Below are 27,092 nucleotides of genomic sequence, written 5' to 3'. Positions count from 1 at the left end.
AGTGGATTGCAGATTGGACTCCACAAGTTTAGGGCACAACCAAACTATCCATTAAAAGCGCTATATGAGGATGTTAGAAGGAAATGGACTATAGATGTTACTTCTAGACAACTATACAGGGCTATGGCGTAGGCTAAGCTACAAATAGAAGGCAAGCTAAAAGAACAATATATAAGGCTTTGGGTTTATTGTTCAACAGTGAGACAAACAAATATTGGGAGTTGTATGTTGATGAAGGTTGAGAGACCACATTTAGAGATACCACCAACTTTTCGAAGACTGTAAAGGTCTTTGGCTGCATGCAAGGATAGCTTTAGGGCGACTTGTAGGCCTATGATAGAAGTTGATGGCTGCTTTCTAAAGGGACATAATAAAAGGCAACTTTTGGCTATTGTTGGAAGAGATCCAAATGACAACATTAATCCCATTGCAATTGTTGTAGTTGAGGCTGAAACTAAGGATAGTTGGTCTTGGTTTCTAGAGACTCTAGTTGCTGACCTTGGTCCACTTGGCTCGCATGGGGGGACATTCATATATGACAGACAAAATGTATGTTGTTTATGCATCATAATGTATTGAATTTGAAGTGAAAAACATGTCTACTTGTGCACAATATATTATTTTATTATGTTAACATATTTTCTTTTATTATTTTGTACGAAGGGGTTGATTCTAAGCTTTGAGGTTATCATACCAAATTTTGACCATCGCATATGTAGTAACCCAAATACTTAACTAAGGCTAAGATAGCTTGGTTAGAGGGCTAATTGGACTTTTGGGTCACTAGGGATAGTTGGAGGATCATTTTGAAAATTTTGAACCTTTTGGCCGAACGCTCGTGTCCACCACACGAGCGTTCGCCTGCAAACAGTACACAAAAGTTTGTGTGGGGACCGACCGAACGTTCGTTGACTTTTAGTTGACTAGTGGATATTGCCCAAGCGTATGACTACAACCCTAAAACCGCTAGGTAAACAGTACGCGAACGTTCGACGCTGTAGTACCGTTCACTGCTTTTTAGAATGCTCCTACAACGCTCACAGCTTTTTTTACCTATAAATATCTGTTGTGCCAAATACCACCTAATTTAATAGGCGAATATTTGATATGTTTTACTCGTAAGTGCACAAGATCAAAACGATAGTATAGCAGGCAAATACGAGATCATTCCCACGAGGATTGGTAATTTTGCTTAGAAATAATTACCTATTTAATTAACGGAATTAAACTAAATGTCACAGATTTAACTTAATAATAAAATAAACTAAAAGAATAACTAAGACTAAAAAGGATTAGGGTTTTGATATCCACTGCTAACCATACTCAAATAAGATTAAGAATATGCAATCATTCCAATTATATCAAGATATCCAATGTTTGCCAACCTAATGGCATGGTATCTACTATTTAAGCTATTGATTTCTCTAAACAACGAATTAGGCATGGTATCTACTCTAATTCTTTTATGTCTCAAAGGATTTAGCATTACACTAAGTTGTTCTTCAAGAAAGCATAAATATATGAAAATCGACAACCACATGAAGCCTAGGGCATGGTATCTGTTGTGCCAAATATTACCTAAATTAATAGATAATATTTAGTACGTTTTACTCACAAATACATCAGATCAAACGATAGTATAGTGCAGCAGTTACGAGATCGATCCCATGAAGATTGTTGATTTTGTTTTAGAAGTAATTAAAATACCAAAATTGTCACGAGATTGATATTGATACTAACGAAAAGAAATAAAAATAAAGATAAGGTAAAGGTAAGGCTTTGATATCCACCACTAATCATGCTCAAATAATATAACAATATGCCAATGCTTTAATCATATTATGAATACCTAATGTTTGCCAACCTAAGGGTATGGGTGTCTACTCTTTAAACTATTGATCTCCCTAAGCAACGAATTAGGTATGGGTGTCTACTCTAATTCTTTTCTTTCTTAAAGGATTTAGCATGAGTGTCTACTAAGTTGTTCTTTAAGAAAATATAAAACTGTGGAAATCGACAAGCACATGAGGCCTAGGGCATAAGTGTCTACTCTCGGTTCCCTATGTTGATTAACCCAAGAACCCGGTGTGGATTTCTTTTGTTACTCTTATTAAACCCAGACTTGGTCATCTAAATTGATTTAATTAACTAATCCATACCACATACATATGTTGATCAGAAAAACGCATATGAGGAATTCAAGAAAACAGGAATTAATCAAGTTAAGCAACACAATATGATTATCACAAAGGCGCCAATATTGAAATATTAAATCAACATAATTAGGGCTTCAATCTAGCCCTCCAAAAGAGTTAGTTACACATAATTAAAATAAAACTAAAAAGAAAAGGGAAAGAAAGAACTGAAAACCGCTCCTAGAAGTAGCCTCCAAATTCCTCTCCCAAAGTTGTGTCTATTCTAGGATCATTATTCAAAAGGTTTAGAGGTCTTATTTATAGGCCTAGGAATACTCTAGAAAACCTAGAAACCCTAGTAAAATCGTAGGGTTTAGTCCTAGTGCAACTAGGATTAGAAAAACCCTAATATGGAGAGCAAAGGAAGTCTGGCCGCAGCTTCTGGAATTTTCTAGTGCACGGGTGCGCTCGATCGCAGCCCATGTGCACTCGATCGCACCTCTGCGATCGATCGTATGTCTTCTGCACTCAATCGCAATGCGATCGAGTCTTCTCTTGTATGCACAAGCGCACACCTTGCTATTCATGTTTGGACTTCTCTGGAAGTGCGCTCGATCGCAGGTCCCCTGCAATCGATCGCACTACCAGAATGCTTTTACTTCTTTCAAATCTTCTAGCTTTTTCCCAATTTTTTCTTTTAAGCCCGATACTTCCAAGAATGCTTTCTTTTCTTCCAAAAACCTATAAAACAACAAAAACACAAAAAGGAAATAAAACAGCACAAACTAACAAAACTAAGGAATTAACAAATATAAGTTAAGGGCTAAAATATGAATATTTTGGTACTTATCAGTATCTACTCCCAATTCCCCATGTTGATTAATCCAAGAACCTATGATTGGGTTCTTTTGTCACTCTATTATGCCCAGGACTCGGTCATCCAAATTGACATAAATAACAAATAACAAATCCAAACACATGTGTATGTTTGTCAATTACATTCATATGAAGAATTCGATTAAATAGGAAATAATCAAGTTAAATATCAAAAATATAATTGTAGCAAAAGCGCCAATATTGCAATCTTATAGAGACATGATTAGGGCTTCAAACGAGCCCTAATTAAAATACTAAGTACGTAATAAAATAAATTAGGGAAGAGAAGAAAAACCCAACACTCTTCTTGATCTAGCCTTCAGTTCTTTATTCCGAGCTTATGTCTGATTCTTCTTCTTCTTCTCCCTTTTATTTTCAGGAATAGAGGGTCTATTTATAGGCTTGGGAATGGCCTTGGAACTTTATAAGCATCCAATCAACTCACAAATCAAGTTGGAATTGGATTTAGAGTTAGAAACCATGTCAAAACCGTGTGAAACTGCATCCGTGGCTGCCCAGCGCACGAGTATGCTCGATTGCACTGCTGCAATCGATCCTTGTGTTGGGTGCTCGAGTGCATGCCTGCACTCGCACCTAGCTTCATATGCGATAGAGTGCTGATGCGCTCGATCCTAGCTGACTTGCGCTCAAGCGCAAGTGCGCTCGAGCCTAGAATGGCCTGCAATCGATCTGAGTGCTTCCAGCTTTTCCAAAAATGTCTTTTAAGTGTGGAACTTGCCGGAAACACTTGCTTTTCTTCAAAACCTTCAAAACTACAAGAAAACACGAGAACAAAGTAAAACATCAAACTATAAAATAAATAAATAAATAAATAATAATAATAATAATAAATAAAAAATAAAAAAATAAACTTAGAGCTTAACATATGTGAATTAAAGGGCTAGAATGTGTAACATTTAGCACTTATCAATATCCCTCCCCACTCGAACCCTAAGCTTCATTTTCGCCCATGCTGCCCTCTAGAACTGCTGCTTGAGTGTTTTTGTGAGTTATGAAAATTCTTGAAGGAGGAGGAGAGATTCCTTGGAGGCCTTGCTTCAAGAAAGTAACCTTCTAAGCTTAGTTTGTTCCTTACGTAGTTGTTATACCACTTTTCCTAGATAGCTTAGTTGTTGGTTTAAGCTTCTAGTTAGGTTCTTGTCTTTAATCTTGGTTTAAGCTTGTGTGAGCATTTATTCTTGTTGAACATATTTCTTTATACATGAAGATTTTTTTTTTTTTTTTTGGGTTAGGAAGTGTTAGAAACCGTTTTGTAGCCTTAGAACTAGTTTAGGAAGGCTTAGGAGAGCACTGGACCAAATGAGGTTCTACCTGAACCTTCAAGTCAAACGTTCGGCTTAGAGCTCGAACGCTGACCCAAGAGCACTTCAGGGAAACACCATTTTGGCCAGGCATTCAATAGCTCCTGTTTTTATGTTATGGGTTCATTTTAGTTTGGACTTAGGACTAATAGTAGGCTTTCCACATATTTAGAGAACCTAGACCTCTTGGAGGACTTTTCAGAGGATTTATACGATCCGAGTGTGTATAAAACTCATATTTACAACTCTCATGAAATACATTTTAGACTACTGTGAACTTTTTTTTGTTAAAATGTATGTTGATTAACAAGATAATCAAATGATGAAACTTGTAAAAGCATGCATGTAAAAGACGAATAAAATTAATTGCATCGTATGACATGGTACACCAAAACGTGTTGTATAACAATCATGGGCTTACTATACATGTTAACTCTATGGTCAAATGTGTGTGTGGATGTGATATATGGGCCTTGGATCCAATGGTTAATTCGTGACCGGTGCAGCCCTAACGGGCTGGTCATTACAGGATGTATATCCTTAGTAGTGTGGGCCACCTGAGGTCAGACTCGGTCGGGTTGCTAGTATTATGGATGGTAGCGCACAATGTTCGGGGCACCGACATTGTATAATAGGTCCTTCGGGACAGCGTCAATCCTATTGAGAATGAGTAATATCTCGGGTAGACCATACAGTTGAATTATCACTAATTCATATGATTATAGCATGTCCTATACCTATATTGCATTTATGGATAACTGTCATACTTAAAATGTTGCATACTTTACCAAACGGAGTTCATTACTTAATGGCATAAGTACTATGTTCATTTATTCTCACTAAATCATTGGACTTAATTATGTATAATTGCGCGATTTAGCTAGCATAGAGGAGGATGCCTACGAACATCGAGCTAGTGGTGGCCAAGGACCTAATTCAAGTCATTTTCAGGACAACGCCAATCCTATTGAGAACGAGTAATATTTCGGATAGGCCATACAGTTGAACTATCACTAATTCACATGATTATAGTATGTACTATACCTATACTGCATTTATGGATAATTGTCATACTTAAAATGTTACATACTTTACCAAACTGATTTCATCACTAGATGACATAAGTACTATGTGCATTTTTACTCACTAAGTCTTTGGACTTAATTATATATAATTGCACGATTTAGCTAGCATAGAGGAGGATGCCTACGAAAATCGAGCTAGTGGTGGTCAGGGACCTGATTCAAGTCATTTTTGAGGACATGGACCTGGTATGGCTTAAGACCATATGGGATGATGGAGGAACCACACGGGTGGAGATGATAGCGATTGTTATCATGCTAGCACTACTTCAACTTAGACGTTGATTTTGTTACCTTATGTTCAGACAATTATCTTGGTTTGTAAGTTGTAACCTATTTTGTTTATGGTTTTTTCACCAATACATTGGGAGAATCTATTTATGTTATGATGTTTTACCGTTACTTTGGTTGTTATGATTGTGGTATTTAGTTATTGCTTTCTTATTCTTGTGGTTGAAAGTCTTCCGCTGCATTTTCTCTCTTAGGAGAGGTTACGATGCCTAAGTCTTGTTCTGTGAGGGGCAAGTGTAATACCCCGACTTTTTAAATTGTTTTAAAAAGATTTTTAATCCCTTACTCAACGAGCTAATAGCCTTCTAAATCAGCCCTAAATAGAAAACCCTAAGCCATCTCAACATAACCCAAAGCCCTCACACTTAGCCATGAAGCCTTTGAAGCGAAACCCAAACCTACCATTTCTGACCGTACGTACACCCAAGGAACCAAACGTACGCTTTTGTCCATAGCAGAGGACGTATGCTAAGTTAGTCGGACATACGCTCTTGTCTTTAGTAGAGGACATACTCATGGGAACCACTGGACATACTCAGCCAATAGTACAGGATCTACGCCATACTTTGCAAATAGTACAGGATCTACGCTAGGGGACCACACCGGACGTACGCTGCTTTTTGGAAAACCCTTGGATAATACCCAGAACGTACGCTGAACCCTTTTACCCAATGTGTAATAGTACTAGATGTACGCCCCTATAGTACCAGAAGTCCGCTACTTTTTAAAGTAGTTGGTGAACCCCTCCAGCTTTTCTTCCCTATAAATACCATCCTCTATTCGTTCCCAAAACCCATTCCTCGCCCCTAGGCCCTCTGCAAACACCTATGAGAGTATTCTTGTAAGTTTTCTTGAGTGTTGAGAGGATTTTTGGAGAAAATGAGGAAAGCTTGTGTTCTTACCAATTTCAAAGGTAAACCCTGCCCGTTTTACCCTTTCACTATTGTTTTGTTGTTTTCCTAAATGTTGTGAGTTTTCAAAAGGATATCATGTTAGGTTTTCACTACTTTCTCTACAAACCAAGAAATGTTTTTCAAATAGTTTCGAAAGCTCCTTTGATTTCTTGTATTTCATGATGTTTAGTTTTCTTATGATGCATGTGCTTATTTTATAACCTAGATGGAGTTATAGTAGCGTCTAGATTTCATAGGAGCCTTGAAACCCCGTTAGGAGCTTTTGCCCGAAATGCCTACTCACTGACCCGACGTACGCTCCTCTAGCTCGGACATACGGTCAGGAGGTCAGACATCTGCCTTAGCCCGATTTGTGAAACTTAGGCCCTAGAAGCCATTTTGTTAGATAAGGCTTAGTATCTTACTCGTAAGGGTCCTTTAGAACTGTGCATGACAACATGTCATATTTCGTTATAGCAAGATTTAGCTATGTCAGAGATTCAAGCGAGCGTACGAGGTAAGTAAACACTTACGAACACTTTCTTAAGAACGTGTGATATGTCAGTTGACTAACCACGAGTATGATATGGGCATGTCTACATTTTTGTATCTACTTGGTAATTGCTTTATTAACTCAATAACAAGATGCATCGTATGACATGGTACATCGGTACGTGCGATATAATGGCCATGGTCTTACTATATAGACTTCATTCTATAGTCAAATGTGTGTGTTGTTATATGGGCTTTGGATCCAATGGTTTCGTGACCAACACGCAGTCATTCCCAATGGATGGTCACTATAGGACGAACATCATTAGCGGTGTGGGCCACCCGAGGTTGGACTCTATCATGCCACTAGTGTTATGTACGGTAGACCGTGCAATGGCTGGGGCACCGGCATTGTACTACAGGTCCCTCGGGATAGCGTCAACCCTGCTGAGAATGGGTAATATCTTAGGTAGACCATACATGAAAGTTATGACCTATAAAGCATTAGTTCTTTCTACATTAAATACTTAGGCGATTGCCACCGGGAGTACACCACTCTTTATTAACCAAACAATACTTTTATGGTGTATTAACGGAGACAACACCTCTTTTAAATGTTTATTAAAACTGCACGTTTATTTCTCCTTAAATGGGCTCAATCATACATAATTGTGAGGTTTACTTACTAAGTCGTTAGACTTACGCTGTTATTACCCTTTTAGGAAGTTTGTCACTAGAACCCAAGAGTGGCACCATTGCCACTACGGACCTTGCTTTAGAATCTTCATACTGGTATCAGGTTTGTTTTACATTATTATTAGTTGTTCCATATCTTTAATTCCGAGGAATATACTTGTCCCATAATGATTTATAGTTCTTCTCGGATTGTATTTCACCTTCCGATGCATTACTTTGAATTGCTTCGCTAATTTTGGGGGCGTTACAAGTGGTATCAGAGCATACGGTCTTGCCGACCGAATTTGACAATCTGAGAATAGGCTGCATTACCCTAGGTGTGAATCTTAAAGATTGGAGCATAGGATAGACCTAGGTTCTCTGATTGTTGTTTGATTGAGGTGCGACCTAGAGTAAGAGCCCACTTGATTGCTTAATATTAGGTTGAAAAGGGTCACATGCTCTACGTTATGGGCACTTGATCCTACTCAACATTTAGATGCGCAATGAATGCCGACGTTGGGCAACTGTTCGAGAACGGCTAGACAGTGGCAAAATGGAAGCGTCACATCATATCAATGGTATGGGGTTTTTTGCCCTTTTTTTCAGGAGGTATAATCCCTACCTTAGCAAGGAAAGGAAGCTGGAGATGCACTAACATCTGACTCAGATTGCGGACGAGTACGCCCAAATGGAGCAAGAAGAGATCCGACTGTCGAAGGCAAGAGCATTGCCAGACGGATCCGACCAACAGAAGGCCGCTTTCCTCTCTAGCATTGACAAGGACTATGAAGCAGACCCGTCAGTAGAAATGACCAGGGAATGCTAGACTTAGAGGTTGGGTAGCCTTTTGGATAGACGGTTACGAGGTGGTTAGACTATGCATTGTACTTAGCGGTACAGTGGTTAGATATTGCATTGTACTTAGCAGTACAGTGGTTAGACTACGCATTGTACTTAGCAGTAAAATGGTTAGAATACGCACCGTACTTAGGAGTACAGTAGATGCTCATGTGTATTCCAAAATGAATTTCGAAAGGAAAATGAATTTCACTCATACCTCGAATTTCACAAAATTGACTTTTGTATCAATCCCAACTAGCCTTGTTTTGATACCCCAATTGTTTTTAAGAAAATACCTTGCCTTTGAACCGCTAGTTTCAAAAAAAAAAAAAAAATTATATATTTTTGGGCCTTAGGCCAAGCACTCGCTCAAAGCCCCATGCGTTCTCTTTTAAAAGACGGCCAAGCACTCTTTAAACTCTATTCCTCCCGTTTTATCTCATTTTATCTCAAGCCAAACATCTTCTCAAGACATATTCGGCCGTGTCTCCTTGAGTTTTAAATCTCATCTTTTAAACGAAGCTTGTGCTTCTAAACTGTTTTAAATTTGAAATTTCCAGTTTTATAATTTTAGGGTTTTCGTAATGGGTTTTCATCTTTCCTTGATTATTGGTTAGGATTGAGCATCTAGACATTTACTTGTTGTGCTAGAATAGTTGTGGTTATGATCAGAACCCATTCCCTTTTCAAACCACCACATATTCGGATTTGAGAATTTTTGCCTAAGTCCAAAATGCTTGTATTTTCTTTACCCCACCATGCAATTGATGCATGAATTGTAACCCAAATGCCATATGGACAAAACCCATTCGCTCCACTATTGACCAACTTGAAACCCTAGCCGTTGGATTTGAGGGTTTTGCCCTGAATCCAAAATCTGTCTTCCATGATCTCAATAAAGCCCAAACCCATTAATTAGAAGCTCGATCTGGACTAACTAGATTCGGGAGATTTTCACCCAGATCTGGAAATGACCAAAATACCCTATACTCTCAAATTGGGAGTTTTTGCCTAATTTGGGGACGACCCAATTTTGTTAAAGGGTGAGGCCTACCTATTGAATTGAGCCTCAAACCTTTTGAAAGCCTAACCTATGAACCTAGCCATTTTGTCCAGAATCAGAAATGACCAAAATGCCCTTTGCCCCAAAACTCTAACTCTCATACCTTGATAACCTCGCATCTTGAGGTCACCACTATGAGGACTTGCCCCTAAGGTAGTACCGAACACCTTGAGCCATCAACCTAAACCCAAACAAATTTCTGTATTTGGTCAGATTTTGAAAATCTAAAATATCCCTGAGACCTAAGCCCTAAATTTTATAATCACCCTGGTATCCTCGCATCCTGAGGACACCGTTGTGTTAGACAGCCAATGGTGACACCATTCGTTTCGGTGCTATATTCTTTAATTACAAAATTACCAAACCGCCTCAAGGCCTAGACCTAAAATTTTCGTGACTTATCAAGTACCTAGGTGCCCTCACATTTTGGGGACACCATTATTTTGGGATACTTGAAGAAACCAATATCTTGTTAATTTCGGTGTTCTTATCAAATGACCAAAATGCCCCTATACCTAGATAACCCCACATTTCCCACATCTCGCCCCTAAGGGCATCCTTGTTATTAAAGACCCCTCTTGACAATCTTGAGATTAAAGTCAACCCCAATGTTTGGAACCCACCAACTCTCACCTAGTTAGACTTAGGTATTTGGCCTAAGAGTTTGAAATGACCTGATTACCCTTTGCAACCCCACTAAGTTTTTATCCCAATGTCTCCCGATACCACCATACATTTTTCCTAACACCTAAGGGGGATTTATGTGTCTAAGACTAGGTCACCACTTTTATAGTTAGGTGAGTTATTGTTAAGGTTGCACTTAGAATTGGTAGTGATGCTTTTTGGCACGATTAATAACGAGCGCGGCAACTTCATCTTCTTTTCCCTACCCGATTCCGTAAGACCCGAGCCCAGCTCTAGAAGGCTCAGGTTCCCAACTCCGACTCTGATTTCAAGATGGAGGAGGCGGAGGAAGAGGCCATTTCGGACAAGTCTTTAGCTCTCAATTCTTCTCAGGATGTTCGCCCAAGGCATCAACAGCGACGACGCCCAGTTTTCTTACAACCGCACACGCTTCAAGGTCGCCACAACGGAGCGCCAATACAACTCTCTCTACCACAGCTGCAACATCATTGTAGAAAGAAAGACGGATATGCCCGATGTGGGCCAGCTGCCGCCGAAGTAGTTCGAAAGTTTTTACGCAAACTCACATTCCCTTTAGCACGACAACCGACTAGTATAGCACGAGATGATCAGCCAAGTTCTTCTAGTCGAGAATCTCGTTGCTGTTACGTAGGATATTTCTCTACCGTTACGCCTTCTGACTAGGATCACCATCGACTCCGAGTGCCACGAACACCGAGGGCAGTACCATGAGGAAGCACAGCTAATGGAGCCTCCTCGTCCATACCAGCAAATGACCTTGAACCCGAGTACATCTACAGCATGCCTAATGGACTTCAGCAGGACGTATGCAACTTCACTTTGGAGCTAGGAAAACTATCGATGGCTTTCCAGAAAACATTCCAGGATCACACCCGCAGATTCACAGTCACTTGACAAGACCCCTACTTGACGTGAGAGATTACGGCATTTGGAGCATGAGCATCAACCTTGGAAGAGGGAGCCCTTGTACGCAAGGCACCCCGGGTCAACAATTAGCAGATCACAGATGACTCCGTTCGTATGATGATTTCTATAGACTTTTGCTTGGTTAGTTGTTTGATGTTTTGCTTTGCTTGGTGATGGCAATTTGTATGCGACTATTTCTTTTTCTTTCTTTTCTTTCTTTTCTTTCTTTCCTTGGATTTTACCAATATTTTCAAAACCGTATGTTTCTTTTCAAACTGTTTCCTTCTGTCCTAACTTTTAAAGGTTTTAAAACCCTCTCCCCCAGGAGGATCTTGTTTATTACTAAAACCAAATTTCGAGGACGAAATTCTTATAAGGAAGGGAGAGTGTAATACCCCGACTTTTTAAATTGTTTTAAAAAGAGTTTTAATCCCTTACTCAACAAGCTAATAGCGTTCTAAATCAGCCCTAAACAGAAAACCCTAAGCCATCTCAGCATAACCCATATCCCTCACACTTAGCCATGAAGCCTTTGAAGTGAAACCCAAACCTACCATTTTTTACTGTACGTACACCCAAGGAACCAAACGTACGCTCTTGTCTTTAGCAGAGAACGTACGCGAGGGGACCAGCGGACATACTCTACCAATAGTACGCCGTACTCTGTAAATAGTACAGGGCGTACAACAGGGGACCATACCGGATGTACACTACTTTTTAGAAAACCCTTGGATAATACCCAGAACGTACGCTGAACCCTTTTACCCAATGTGTAAAATTACCGGACGTACGCCCCTATAGTACTGGAAGTCCGCTACCTTTAAGAGTAGTTGGTGAATGCCTCCAACTTTTCTCCCCTATAAATACCCATCCTCTATTCGTTCCCAGAACCCATTCCTCTCATCTAGGCCCTCTGCAAACACTTGTGAGAGTATTCTTGAGAGTTGAGAAGATTTTTGGAGAAAATGAGAAAAGCTTGTGTTCTTGCCAATTTCCAAGGTAAACCTTGCCTGTTTTACACTTTCACTGTTGTTTTATTGTTTTCCTAAATGCTGTGAGTTTTCAAAAGGATGTTATGTTAGGTTTTCACTCCTTTCTTTACAAACCAAGAAATGTTTTTAAAAGAGTTTCGAAAGCTCCTTTGATTTCTTGTATTTCATGATGTTGAGTTTTCTTATGATGCATGTGCCTATTTTATAGCCTAGAAGGAGTTATAGTAGCCTCTAGATTGCATAAGAGCCTTGAAACCCCGTTAGGAGCTTTTGCCCGAAATGCCTACTCACTGACCGAAAGTACGCTCCTCGAGCCCAGACGTACGATCAGGAGGTCAGACATCTGCCTTAGCCCCATTTATGAAACTTAGGCCCTAGCAAGCCTTTTGTTAGATAAGGCTTAGTATCTTACTCGTAAGGGTCCTCTAGAACTGTGCATGACAACATGTCGTATTTCGTTATAGTAGGATTTAACTATTTCGAAGGATTCAAGCGAGCGTACGAGGTAGGTAAACACTTACGAACACTTTCTTAAGAACGTGGGATATGTCAGTTGACTGACCACGAGTAAGATATGGGTATGTCTACATTTTTGTATCTACTTGGTAACTGTTTTATTAACTCAATAACAAGATGCATCGAATGACATGGTACACCAGTATGTGCGGTATAATGGCCATGGGCTTACTATATAGACTTCATTCTATGGTCAAATGTGTGTGTTGTTATGTTGGCTTTGGATCCAATGGTTTCGTGACCAACATGCAGTCATTCCCAATGGATGGTCACTATAGGACGGACATCATTAGCGGTGTGGGCCACTTGAGGTCAGACTCGGTCGTGTCGCTAGTGTTATGTACAGTAGACTATGCAATGGCTGGGGCACCAGCATTGTACTACAGGTCCCTCGGGACCGCGTCAGCCCTGCTGAGAAGGGGTAATATCTTGGGTAGACCATACATGAAAGTTATGACCTATAAAGCATTAGTTTTTCCTACATTAAAATACTTAGGCGATTGCCGCCAGGAGTACACCACTCTTTATTAACCAAACAATACTTTTATGGTATATTAACGAAGACAACACCTCTTTTAAATGTTTACTAAAACTGCATGTTTATTTCTCGTTAAATGAGCTCAATCATCCCTAATTGTGAGGTTTACTTACTAAGTCGTTAAACTTACGTTGTTATTACCCTTTTAGGAAGTTTGTCACTAGAAACCAGGAGTGACACGATTGCCACTACGGACCTTGCTTTAGAATCTTCATGCTGGTATCAGGCTTGTTTTACATTATTATTAGTTGCTCCATATCTTTAATTCCGAGGAATATACTTGTCGCATAATGATTTATAGTTCTTCTCAGATTGTATTTCACCTTCTGATGCATTACTCTGAAATGCTTAGAGGGGCGATTCATCATTTAGCCACAAGTTGGTTTAACTGAGGCAATTGCCAGTAACCCTGCCAGGTTAGTGGATGCTAATTTTGGGGGTGTTACAACAGCAAGGTTGGGAGACGAACCATGGAGTCAATTACCAGTTAATTGATTTCCACAGGACGTTACAACATATGTGTGAGACATTTGTACACTAACTTTAGAAATGATGTGAACAAAGGTTTGTTGTTGAAGGACAACATATAGAAGGCAGTTGCTGTCTATACAGTGCATGAATTTCAAAGGGAAATGGAGGAGTTGAAAAAGAGGAGCCAGCCTGCTCATGCTTACTTGGAGAAGGTGGACCCACGTGGATCGGCTAGGGCCTTTTTCGGCTCCATCCCAAAGTGTGACTTGCTCATGAACAAACTTTGTGAGTGCCTTATTTCATATATTATCAAAACTAGAGACAAACCTATTATCATAATGTTGAAGATTATTGTCAAAATTTTAATACTCACAAGTGCACAAATCGTTTGCAATAAAAGGGTTGCAAGTGCGAGGTCGATCCCACAAGAAATTGTGTTCTTGAAGAACAAATTATATCTAAACTAATTAAATCCTAACCTAGTTCCGAAAAAAAATTTATTTTGAGTTTTACAAATAAAAGATTAAACATAAACTAAATAAAGTAAAATAGTCAAAAGATAAAGTACTAAGGTTTTGGAATCCACACTCACCAAATCATAGCAACATGTTTCATGTTCATCAATATTATCTTAAGTTCTCACTATAAAATCTTAGGTATGTTTTACTTTCGCTTCAAAGAGTTGATGAAAACCATCCCATATATCCATTCTTTACACAAATCACAAAAAAAAAAAAAAAAAATCCAATTTAAATCAAATCATCAAGTGTATTCGTAAATCACAAAAGACATCCAATTTAAATCAAAACATCAATTATATCCATTGAATAAATCACAAGAGATATCCAATTTTTTTATAAATAAAAACCCAAGCAATCAATTATGTGAAGTTATCTCAAATCATCAAATGTATCCTTGAATCACAAAAGATATCCAAAAATCACTCCACAAATTGATTAGAAGTAAAACAATTGAAATATTAAAACTCAATAAAATTGGATAATATTAACTTACATGAAAACAATGTTGCTCTTCATTGATGAAGCTTCATCCTCAACCTTAGTTGAGAATTTAGTTACACATGACTGTTGAGAGAATAAAACCTAAACCTAAAGAAAAACTAAGTTAAAGGGGAGAAAAGTTGTAGAATTTAGTTCTTGGTCTCCAGCCTCCTTTTCTTGAGGCTTAGTAGTCTATTTATAGAGTTTCTAGGGTTTTAAACCCTAAAAAGGGCGGCTGGAACGTGTCTGATAAGTGGTCCGTCTGGACAAGCCTTTTCACCATCCAGACATGCCTCCCTAGTGCACTCGAGCCCATGAATGGTGCGCTCGAGTGCATGTCCGTTCGGACAGACACTTCACCATTCGGATGGGGAATTCACCGTTCAGATGGCTTGTGAACGAAGGCCCTTTCGACCTAGTAAACATCGGAATTAGAAAAGTCTCGTGAAACATGACTTTGTAGATCTTTGAGTTAGCTTTCCAATTATGTAAAGTTCACTCTAATCCAAGTTTTGAAACTCTAGATATGGTATTTTTAGTAGAACTCGTCAGGTGCGAATCATCGCTCGATCCAAATTTGTTGCCAATGCTCCCCGAAGTGTCTTAAGCCCCAGAATTAATGGAATTAGTTGTATTTTTCCTTCAAAACCTGAAAATACTAAAACAAAACAACATCAAATAAATAACAATGCTAAAAAATTAACATATGCAAATTAAGGAACTCAAATATGCAACATTTGGCACTCATCAGAGATGATTAGGGACAAATTAATGAAGCGGTACCATATGAAGAGGATGGGAATAAGGTCATATGTGAGGAATTGGTGCCCGAAAATATTTGAGAAGTTGGAAGAGTGTGGAAAGGAGGCTAGATATTGCATTTCGATGTACGCTGGAGAGGGACTATTTGAGGTGGTGGATAGGAATAAACAATTTGTTGTTGATTTGACGCACCGAACTTGTGGATGTAAGCAATGGGACATGACTGGCATTCCATGCACACATGTTGTACCTGCTTTATTGTATAATTCCTCAAAACCTGAAGACTACTTGCATCACTACTACAATGTAGAAATGTACAAGAGGGCTTATGACCATATGATTTTCTCAATACCAAGTGAAGAACAATGGATGAGGATAAATCAAGATGCCGTTGACCCACCTGTCTTCAAAATTGCCCCTGGCAGACCTAAGAAGTTGAGGAGAAGGGGGCCTGATGAGTTAAGAAATCCATAGTGTATCAGAAATGGTGGGGTAAATATGAGATGTTCAAAATCCAGAGAGGTTGGCCATAACAGTAGGACTTGCCGTAGGAGGAAGAGAGTGTTCGTTACAACTAGTTCACAGAGGAGTATATCCATCAGCATTGAAACTTAGTTGAACTTTAGTGATGTAAGTAAATACCCTAATTATAACTTCTATTTTAGCTTTATTACTTTGGGACTTATATTACTATACTATCGTTTTTTCACTATTTTGCAGATTCCCTCCCAACCAATTGCATGTGGATTTCAACTTACACAATCACAAATACCTACACAAGAGGTAATTGACTAATTGAAATGAAACCTACTTGTTTTAAGTTTGTATTAGTTAGTATTGATTTTGCTTTTGATTTTTTTTCCTTTCCTTTTCAGCGCATGCACCCTACACAAGAGAATATTTCAAGGCCCAATAAGAGACAAACATCTACTACTGGTGATGTATGTATCAGTAATCTTTGTTGAAAAAATAAAGTCTTTTTTTTTTTTTTTGGCTAATGACAATCTTGCACTTGCATACTGCTTTTAAAAAAAACAAAGGAAGAAGACAACATTACAAGGAAGAAAATAGCTTATTCCAGGTGCAGTGATGACTAAGGGTAGAGTTACAAGGACATCAACAACATGTTCAAACTACTGCCAGTGTACATATTCAACCTTTTCTTGTTGCTATTGTAAGTATATATAACTTTGAGTTGTCATTTGCTTTCTGATGCATATCTTGTCCATATGTAACTTTATTAACTCCTTTATGTGTTGTCAAAAACCAATTGATACTGTACAGAAAAGTAAATCAGCACTGCCATCCGTAGCTGCTGGTACAAGACCGAGGACTTTGGGAATTAAATCTAGAATTGTAACAACTACAAAGACATCTAGCGGTTTGAATAGTAGAGCAAGAAGAGTGGTTGAACCAACAATGGAGAAGGTAATCCAGTGAATGGAAGCAAAGAAGAAACAAAAAGACCTGCTTGGCAATGTTGATGGACATTCATGTTTGGGGCTTTCAGACAACATTTTGTTATGAAAGAAGAAATTTAGTTTGAGCTATTTACACATCGTATCAAACTTTTGGTTGTTACTTTTTGAAAAATTCTTGAACTTTTGGTTGTAACTTTTTGGTTTGGTTAACTTTTTGGGAATTGATGTGGATGTTAAGCCCCTAATCAAATGGCCATAAAGTTATGGGAATTGTTTTTTATGTTAATGTTAGTTGGTAATGTGGATGTTTGACTAGGTATGGTGTGCGTGCACGGCAATTTTTTTGGCTTTCAAGTTGTCTCCCTTCTTTATTGTTGTACCTATATATCAAGTGTTTGAGACACTTGTATGTGTGTTAACATTATATGAATGACGTGATTATGATTATAATTATATATCTAGTCCTCAAGTGATGGCTAGTTAATCATATTGTTAAGATTATATGAATAATGTGCTCATTGAGTCAAGATAGTTGTTGTGTCAATTTATATTAACTCGCAAGTGCACGAATCGATTGTAGTTAATGGATTGTAAGTGCGAGGTCGATCCCACAATGAATTGTGTTCTTGAAAACAATTTAAATCTAAATTAATTTAACTCTAACCTAGTTCCAAATTTTGAAAGATTATTGTTTGAATGAAAAATCAAAGGCATAAGCAATTTAATCTGAATGTAATCTAATGACGAAACACTAGGGTTTCAAAATTTGCACTCACAAATTCATAGCAACATTGCCAACATAATTTCAGGATCTATAATATTTCCCAAAGTTCTTAAATGTAAATCTTAGACTTGTTTTACTATTGCATCAAAGAATTAATCAAAACATCTCATGTATCCATACATAACCCAAATCACAAAAGAAATCCAATAAATAATTAAATCATTAACTGTATCTGTAAATCACAAGAAAATATCCAATTTTTATCAAAACATCAATTGTATCTAGAGAATAAATCACAAAGGAAATCCAATTTTTAACAAAGAAAACTAAACAATCAATTGTATTGAATAATCTTAAATCATCAAGTATATCCTTGAATCACAAAAAATATCCAAGAATTATTCAATCCAATTGATTAGAAGTAAAACAATAGGGCAATTAAATCATTAAATTGGGAAAAATTACATCCATGGAATGAGGTGCTAATCATAAGTGAGGCTTCATCTTCAACCTTAGTTGAAAGTTTAGCCTCTCATGTTATTGAAAGACAAAACAAGATTAATTCAATTCACAATGGAAAATTGAGTATTTACAGATATGGAATCACAAAGTTGAGATCCAAAAGGTAGGAAACCCTAAAACTCTCTTTTTTCTCCTCTGAAATCTTGAAATTCCCAGCCTCCCTAAACTAATTTGATAATTATTTATTTATAAACCTAAAACTAGGGTTTTACAAGTTGAATTCGGATAAAACTCCCTGCCAGATAGAACAGGTGTGCTCAGTCGCACACTTAGTGCGCTTGAGCGCACTTGAGCATCAATTCTCCTATGTGGCGCATACATGCGTGCGTTATGAGCTTTGGACTAGCCGCATCTACGCTTGATCGTATGGCGCTGGGCTCAATCGTAGTATCTTCAGCTCGATCGCCGGTCCATTGGTTGCTTCTCCAAAGTGTGCAATTTTCATATAAATCCTGCAGTTTTCCCAGAGCAACCTATAAAACGCTAAAGACACAAAACTAACTTAGAATATCAGATAATAACATAGCTAAAGGAATAACAAATATAATTAAAGGGTCCAAATATGCAATATTTGGCACATATCAATAGTATTCCTCCTCCTTGTTTTATCATTAGTTGTTTAACCCTAATTGATGGAGTGTGATGGTTCTTTTGTCTAATTGACTCAAAGTGAACACTGTTGAACTGATTACTTAGATTTGAGATAATTCTTTGAGTAAGGTTTTTGGTTGTCAATCTGTCAAAGGCATTTCTCTTAAAGCACATGTTTAAAAAATGAGGATATTCTTTATGCCAAGTCTCTCATGTCTCCTCAGTTTGAATGATCATGGCAGCACCTCCTTCTAAGTTGTAAATCTCAAATGATGACTTGCTTTTTTATCCTTATAGAAAAAGCCGGTGTCTATGCATTGTGGTAAAAGGTGAAACACCCAAGGGATTGGTTCCTCAACATAATAAAATGACTTTGACAATCGAGGAGAAATGGTTGTGTGATGTTTGCTCAAGAATTAGAAAAGAAGGGTTTGATTTTTGTCTAAAAAGATAAACAATTTCTTCTGTGAGATCTTGACATCTGAGGTTTGACTTATGTATCCATTGTTTTTTTTTTAAAATGATCACTCACTTCACCGATTGTGCCTTAGTTGGATTGTTTCCTTAAATTCTTCCTTGTGAGGATTAAATCTGTGAATGTGTCTTGTTCTAATTTGTGTGACCAAAGGGTTAGTTGATTTTAGAATCTCTCTTTAATCACTTGAGTAAGAATTGTTTACTATATTTTTTGTCTTCAAAACAAAAACTAAAAAGGAGGAAGATGTTTTGTGATGTGCCGTTTTAACGAAGGATGTCACGTCTTAACGGGACTTTTAAGTCTTTCCGTCCTAACGGAGGTCTTCTCCGTCATGACGAGACTTGTTGTGCCTTCCGTCTTAATAGAGATCTTCTACGTCATGACGTGGCGTGCCGTTCATTTTGTCTTAACGGGAGTGGTGTTGCATTAAGACAGGAGTTTACACATGTTGTTCAATTTTTGCCTTCCCATCTTAACTAGAAGTACTCCCTTTAGGAGGGGAACTGGATCTAGAACTCTCACGCATGGTTCCTCATTCATTTTGCCCTTTCATTTGCATTTTCTCTATTCCACCACTTTGTGCTTTTCATTCTACAAGCATTTTCGCCCAGGTCTCTCCATCCCCTTCAACTTCTTAAGGTATGTATCTCGTTCTCCTTGATTACTCGAGATTGTTACTTGATTGAATATCTCTTTATCTTGATTTGAGTGTGCTCCTCTTGATCTTGAGTAGAGTATATCTTGTTTAAGTCTTCTTATTATTTATGCCTTAAGATTGCTCTTCATAATCTTGTTGACAATGGTTCTCTTGATTTGGATTACATGTATTTGGTTCCCTCCTTTCTTTACAAGAACTTTTAGTGTGTTGGAACTTAGGCATATGTCGTTATGATTCTAAATTGAGAAGTTGAGATTGCTTAGGCTTGATTGATTTGTGTGATATTTGGGGTTGGAACTTAACTGCTTTTTCTCTTTGTATAGATATGTCGTCACAACCTTCAAACATTGTCCCCACAAAAAGAAAACGTTCAAAGTTGAAGACAAGAAAAGAGGTGGAAATTGGGTCCAGCTCTGCCCGAAGAGTTCGAACTGCCACTAGATGCACTCCTCTACTTGACCCTTCATCTATTTCTGCCGGTAAAGTTGGCTTTGAAAAAAGGTTTCAGACTGTTGTTGATAGAAACTTCTTCTTCAACAAGTGCTTCAATAGAAGAAAGGTAATAGTTGAACGTGCTATTACTCTTCTTAATTTTCTTATGGGGAGTTTGCTTTTATACCCCAAATATTTGAGAGAAGAGGTTGGTTACCTTTCACTCAACCTCAGCATGTAGTGTATCTTGACCTGGTTCGCGAATTTTACTCCAATATTTGCGGGAACTGTGCTCTTACCTCTTCCCTCAAAACATATGTTCGAGGGAAAGGTATTTCCTTAACTCCTCAATCCTTGTCCAACATTTTGAAAATACCATATGTGCCTGATAGCCAATATCCTTACTGTTGTGAAAATTTTAATTACTCGCAAGTGCACGAATCGTTTGCAATAAAGGGCTGCAAGTGCGAGGTCGATCTCACAGAAAATTGTGTTTTTGAAGAACAAATTATATCTAAATTAATTAAATCCTAACCTAGTTCCGAAAAAAGATTTGATTTTTGGTTTTGAAAATAAAACATAAACTAAATAAGATGAAATAAATCAAAAGAAAGCACTAAAGTTTTGGAATCCACACTCACCGAATCATAGCAACATATTCCAAGTTCATCAATATTAACCAAAGTTCTCACAATAAAAATCTTACGTATGTTCTACTATGCTTCAAAGATTAATTAAAGCATTCACTGAATCTGTTCTTTGCACAAATCACAAAAGATATCCAGTTTAAACCAAATCATCAAATGTATCCATAGAACAAAACACAATGAATACCCAAGGTTTTGATAAATAAAAACCCAAGCAATCAATTAAATGAAACTATCTCAAATCATCAGATGTATTCATAAATCACAAAAGAAATCCAAGAACCATCTCAATAATTGATTTGAAGTAAAACAATTGAAACATTAAAACCCATAAAATCAGATAATATTAACTTACATGAAAATATTGTCGTTCTTCATCGGTGAGGCTTCATCCTCAACCTAAGTTGAGAATTTAGCTACACATGACTATGAAAAATAAATCCTAAACCTAAAGAAAAACTAAGCTAAAATGGAGAAAAAGTGTCAACTTTCAGACTTGGTCTCCAACTGCCTATTCTTGAGGCTTAGCAGTCTATTTATAGGGGTTTCTAGTGTGTTACTGGTGCCTAGCTGTTAGACAAGCGCATGGCCAGTGCGCTCGATCGTACTTGTGCGTACGATCTTCCTCCTACGGAGTAGCGCTTGCATGCTGCTAGTTTGTCAATGGGCGTGGGTGCACTCGATAACAGGATTGTGCACTTGATCCTACTTCCTCAGATGGCTTTTCCTCCAAACTTTGCATTTTCCCTTTAAAGGCGCAGGTTTCTTACCTACAAAACACTAAAAACACAAAACTAACCTAAAACATTAGATTATAATACGGCTAAAGGATTAACAAATGTAAATTAAGGGGCTCAAATATGCACTATTTGGCACTCATCAAACACCCCAAACTTATATTTTGCTAGTCTCTTAGCAAAACACGACTAAAAATAAAATGAAAGCTTAAAACATAAATCCTCTTTCGTGGGAGAGACGATTGCATTTAGCATATGCAACAAGCTTTTTAAACCCCTAGGCATTCCTAGTGGACGAGTGAAGTCTCGTGAGGGTTTAACAGAAATGATACCGACAAAAATTGTCAGCACTATGTTATTGAAAAGAATGAAGTTTTGCTCAAATAATGGTTTTTATTCATGAGCAAGCTTAAAAAAAAAAAACAAACTCCATCTTCAAAATATTTAGGGCATCCAAAATAAAATCACTCATGAATGGACAATTGAGACATCATATGTTCTGATGGGTGCAAAGTGAAATTAGCGTGCAATCATGAGACTTCAATCTAATCTCAAGACAAATGGTTCAAAACCTCAAAATTCATAGGAATCCTTATCAGATGAAACAACCATGGCAAGATATGCATTTTTCTTCTTTTTCTTCTCTTGTGTGTGTGTGTGTGTGTGTAAGTTGTGCAATGCTTAGCTCCCTTAAGCTTTTCAATTGACCCATGTAACGAGTGTTAGGCCAATGACTCCCAAACCAGTTGGCTTTAGGGAACTAGATGTAGAAACATCCCTAAGGGCTTATTTACTCAAGTCAAAAAGGCTACAAAGCCAAGCTAGCCCTACCATCAATCAACCTAAACTTCACTATTTGTTACACGGACACTCAATGCTTAATGAGGAAAGAGGTCCAGTTATAAAAAAAATCAAAATGATCTTGTTTTTTTTTTTTTACAAGCCAAGGTTATTCATCCATAAGTTATCCAACAAATCTCAAGATAAACATGATTAAGCTCAAATTCATACCTCACAGACTATATGTTAATGTGCTCATGATAATTTAACTCAAAACAAGTAAAGTCTCTTTTGCCCAAAAATAAGTCAAAGGACTAAGATTCCTAATGAAATGATCATGTGTTCAACACTTTAAGCAAGTCAATGAAATGCAAACCACATTTATAGCTTAACTCAAACTTGCCAACAACATGGCACACTCATTTTTTTTTTAAACCAAACAAACAAACAGATAAAAACAAAAGATAAATTAAACAAACAAACAAATAGACAGTGTGTCTTTCCATACCCACAAACTTGAATTACACATTGTCCTCAATGTGTAGTGTAGAAATACATTACCAAAAGTAAGGAAACATTGGAGTGTGCAAAAGGCCAAGGCGTCCCCCAAACTTAAACACCAGAACACCTGTTAAAAACTTACAACAATATTTTCTCACAAAAACAAGCATCAAAGGATTAATTGTTGTTAGAAACAAAAATAAAATGACAAGAAATAAAATGAAAAAGGAAAGAAATAAATCATGAATTGAAGTGTAGAAAATAAAATGGAAAAGAAAAGCTACAGTGCTTTCCTCAATAATTCGGATGTCCAACCAATCCCTTCCACCATTTCTTCTTTAAAATTTCATAGTACTCTGGAAGGATGTTTCACCATCTTAGGTAGCCGACTTGCTTGCTTCGAAGGATCTTCTTAGGAACATGGTTCTTAGATTTGTGCGCTTGTGTGCATAAGTCCTTGAGTATCTTGACATAAGATGGCTCTTTGAGACACTTAGGAACTGAAGCTTTTGAGTTCATGATGTGTCTCAATAGGGACAATGATGAAGGAAGGAGCTTTAGTACTCATTTCCTTGTCATTGGACAGATTTGTATTTTCTGGGGGCTCAATTTGCTCATCTTTTTCTTCCTCCTCATTGTTATCCACAATTCCCTCACTCCCAAGTGTGGTGATGGCTTGAAAATGCTCATGACATGAATTGCTAGCATCATCCTCACCAATCATGTAGTGTCCTTTAGTCATCTGCTGACTTTGAAGTTCATCCTCTATTCTGTTGAGTTCAGCCACTAGATGACCGACCTGTCCTTCCATCTTGGGAATAGCTTGATGAGTGTAATTCTTAAACTCGTGAATGGACTGGCAAGTAGAATTCTTAAGCTCTTGAATGGACTGGCTAGTAGATTGCATGAATGCCTTGAGGGTGTCTTCCAATCATAATTCTTGTGGATGATAATTGCAGGTTGAAATAATGGAAGATTGGTTATTGAACTGCGGGTATTCAGGATGGTGCAATTCATGAAATTGAGGAGCATAATTTCCTGTAGCTGGAGCCTACCATGAGAAATCAAAATGGTTGCTCCACCCTGAGTTGTAAAAATTAGAATTTGAATCAAACCCAGGGCTGGAAAAAGAAGTGTTCATTTGCTCATAAGAAAAATTAGAAAATTGTCCAAATGATGGACAATTGCTAACATGATGACATGGATTGAAACAATATGAACATGCCTCATGTCGTGTGTAAATGTGTGGGGAGTTGGTAGGAGCGGGTGTCCTACAACTAGGAGAAGCATGTTGTACAGAAAAATTATTAAACAGAAAATCTATGCTTCACTCTCACTCTTTAGCATGCAAATATTCCACATAAAACATTAACCATTCTTCGAAAAGTAAAATAAACAATAAATAAATAAATATTATGAAATAAAACTAAAAAAAATACCAAAAATTAAAAACTAAAAAAAAAAAAAAAAAAAAAAACACTCACAGAAATGACCAAAATAAATTTTTTGCAAAATTTTCAGCTACTACCAATCTGTTGGTGCTGCCCTTTGCGCTGGTGCACTGGAGTTGACACATGAAGTTGTCGAGTGCAGGTACGCTCAACAGTACCAAATGCTACCTTGGCTGGGAGTGCACTTGAGCGTACGAAGGGTGCACTCGATCACACTTGCATTAGTGTGCGGAAGGTGGTGTTTGCTACACGCTGGTCTATTGAATGGTGCTCCTTATGGCACGATTGCGCTCAAGCGTGTTGATATGCGCTCGAGCGCATTTACACTAGTGTACTGAAGAGGGTGCGGTAGAAGCTGCAAAACAGGAAGCCAAAAAAAAAAAAAAAAAAAAAAACTCTTCTTTTTTTTTTTTTTTTTTTTATTCGCGCAAACAAAACAAAATAATCAAATTGCAAAATTTAAAATCCAAGCTATAACTAGTAGAAAGATAAAACTAATTTAGACATAAATTGTTTACAAAAATCAATTTATTCCCAGGTAACGACGCTAAAAACTTGTGAAAATTTTAATGCATGAATCGTTTGCAATAAAGGGTTGCAAGTGCGAGGTCGATCCCACAGAGAATTGTGTTTTTGAAGAACAAATTATATCTAAATTAAGTAAATCCTAACCTAGTTCCCAAAAAAGATTGGATTTTTGGTTTCGAAAATAAAACATAAACTAAATAAGATGAAATAAATCAAAAGAAAGCACTAAGGTTTTGGAATCCATACTCATCGAATCATAGCAACATATTTCATGTTCATCAATATTATCTGAAGTTCTCACAATAAAAATCTCATGTATGTTCTACGATTGTTAAGTGCTAAAATATTCATATTTTTAGCCCTTAACTTACATGTTTTAATCCTTTAGTTTTAGTTAATTATGTCATTTTAGTTCTTTTATGTGTTTTTTTTTGGTTTTGTAGGTCATTGTAAGAAAAAGAAGCAATCATAGAAGTTTTGGACTTAAAAAGAGCTATTTTGGATTTTAGAAGGCTCTGGTAGACAATCGATCGTAGGGGAACTGCGATCGAGCGCACTACAGACGAGGATGGCATATTGCAAGACAACCACAATCGAGCGCAAGCATCAAGAGAATCGATCGCAAACCTGCGATCAATCGCACACGGGCTGCGATCGAGCACACCCGTGCATGATAGCCAAGACAGCAGCCAGCCTTAATAAGGAAAGAGCAATTTCTAGGGTTTTGTAGCTTAGTTAGAACTAGGGCTCAAACCCTACGATTTTTAGGGTTTCTAGAGTATTCCTAAAGGCTTATAAATAGACCCTTAAGCCTCTAGAATAGAAACATTTTTCCAATGAGAAGAATTGGAGCTCTTCAAGTTCAAGTTTCGGGTTTATTCTTTTCCTTTCTTTTCTTTTATTTTATGAAGATGTTTAACATCAACTTCATTGTAACTAATTTATTTAGTAGGGCTAGATTGAAGCCCTAGTTATGTTTAGTTGATATTCAATATTGGCACCCTTGTGATGATCTTGTTGTAATATCTAAATTGATTAATGCCTGTTTTTCATGAATTCCTCATATGTGTGTGCCTGATCAACATGTGCATGTGGTATGGACTACTTAGTTAAATCAATTTGGATCACTGAGTCCTGGGTTTAAAATAAGTAGCTAAAGATATTCACACCGAATTCTTGGGTTAATCAACATGGGGAACCGGAAGTAGACACTCATGCCCTAGGTCTCATATGTTTGTCGATTTCCATAGTTTTATGCTTTCTTAAAGAACATTTTAGTAGACACCCATGCTAAATCCTTTAATAAAGAAAAGAATTAGAGTAGGCACCCATACCTAATTCGTTGCTTAGAGAAATCAATAGCTTAAAGAGTAGACACTAATGCCCTTAGGTTGACAAACATTAGATATTCTTAACATGATCAAAACATTGGCATATTTGATATATTAGCTAAGTATAATTAGTGGTGGATATCAAAGCCCTACATTTTTATCATTATCAACTCAAATCCAATCTTTGTTTTATTTTACTTTTGGAATTGATTTTAAGCAAAATTTAGCAATCCTTGTGGGAATAACCCCGTTCTTGCACCCTATACTACTATGTTGACCCCGTGCACTTACGGGTAAAACATCCAATTATTTGCCTATTAATTTAGGTAGGTAATTGAGACAATAAGTTTTTGGCGCCGTTGCCGGGGATTGCCGCGAATTTTGTTTAAAATTATTTTCCTTTAGTTGTGTTATTTTAATTTTCAATTTTCAATTTTCAATTTTGTTTTTATCAAAAAATATTTTCTATTGATTCTTAACTTTTTTTGTTTTCTGTTTCAGGTTTGCGGACTAGCATTCTGTTATTACGACAAACGTCAGCCGAGTGTGATCGAGCGCAGTTCCAGGGAGCATCCAAACAAGCAGCACTGAAGCTGCTTTAACTAAAGAGGTAATTCAATTGATGCAAGGTCGTCGATCTCAAGATTCAACCGTCATTCCACTCGATCCTGAAATTGAGCGGACAATTCGACAAAGACCTAGAGATAAAGAAGAAGAGGAAGAAATTGAGAACACAATGGAAGATTTGCAAGAGAATCCACCAATAG

The 27,092-nt window shown here is 37.4% G+C and overlaps 1 pseudogene; it reads left to right on the top strand.

Annotated features, from left to right (window-relative positions):
* The first annotated feature begins 13,922 nt into the window (after positions 1-13,922).
* LOC148587596 (uncharacterized) lies at positions 13,923-26,839 on the top strand (annotated as a pseudogene).
* Positions 26,840-27,092: the final 253 nt, after the last annotated feature.

Source organism: Corylus avellana, chromosome 2 (assembly GCF_965113065.1).
Source record: "Corylus avellana chromosome 2, dhCorAvel1.hap1.2, whole genome shotgun sequence".
NCBI lineage: Eukaryota > Viridiplantae > Streptophyta > Magnoliopsida > Fagales > Betulaceae > Corylus > Corylus avellana.
This window is presented reverse-complemented; position numbering and strand designations above follow the sequence as displayed.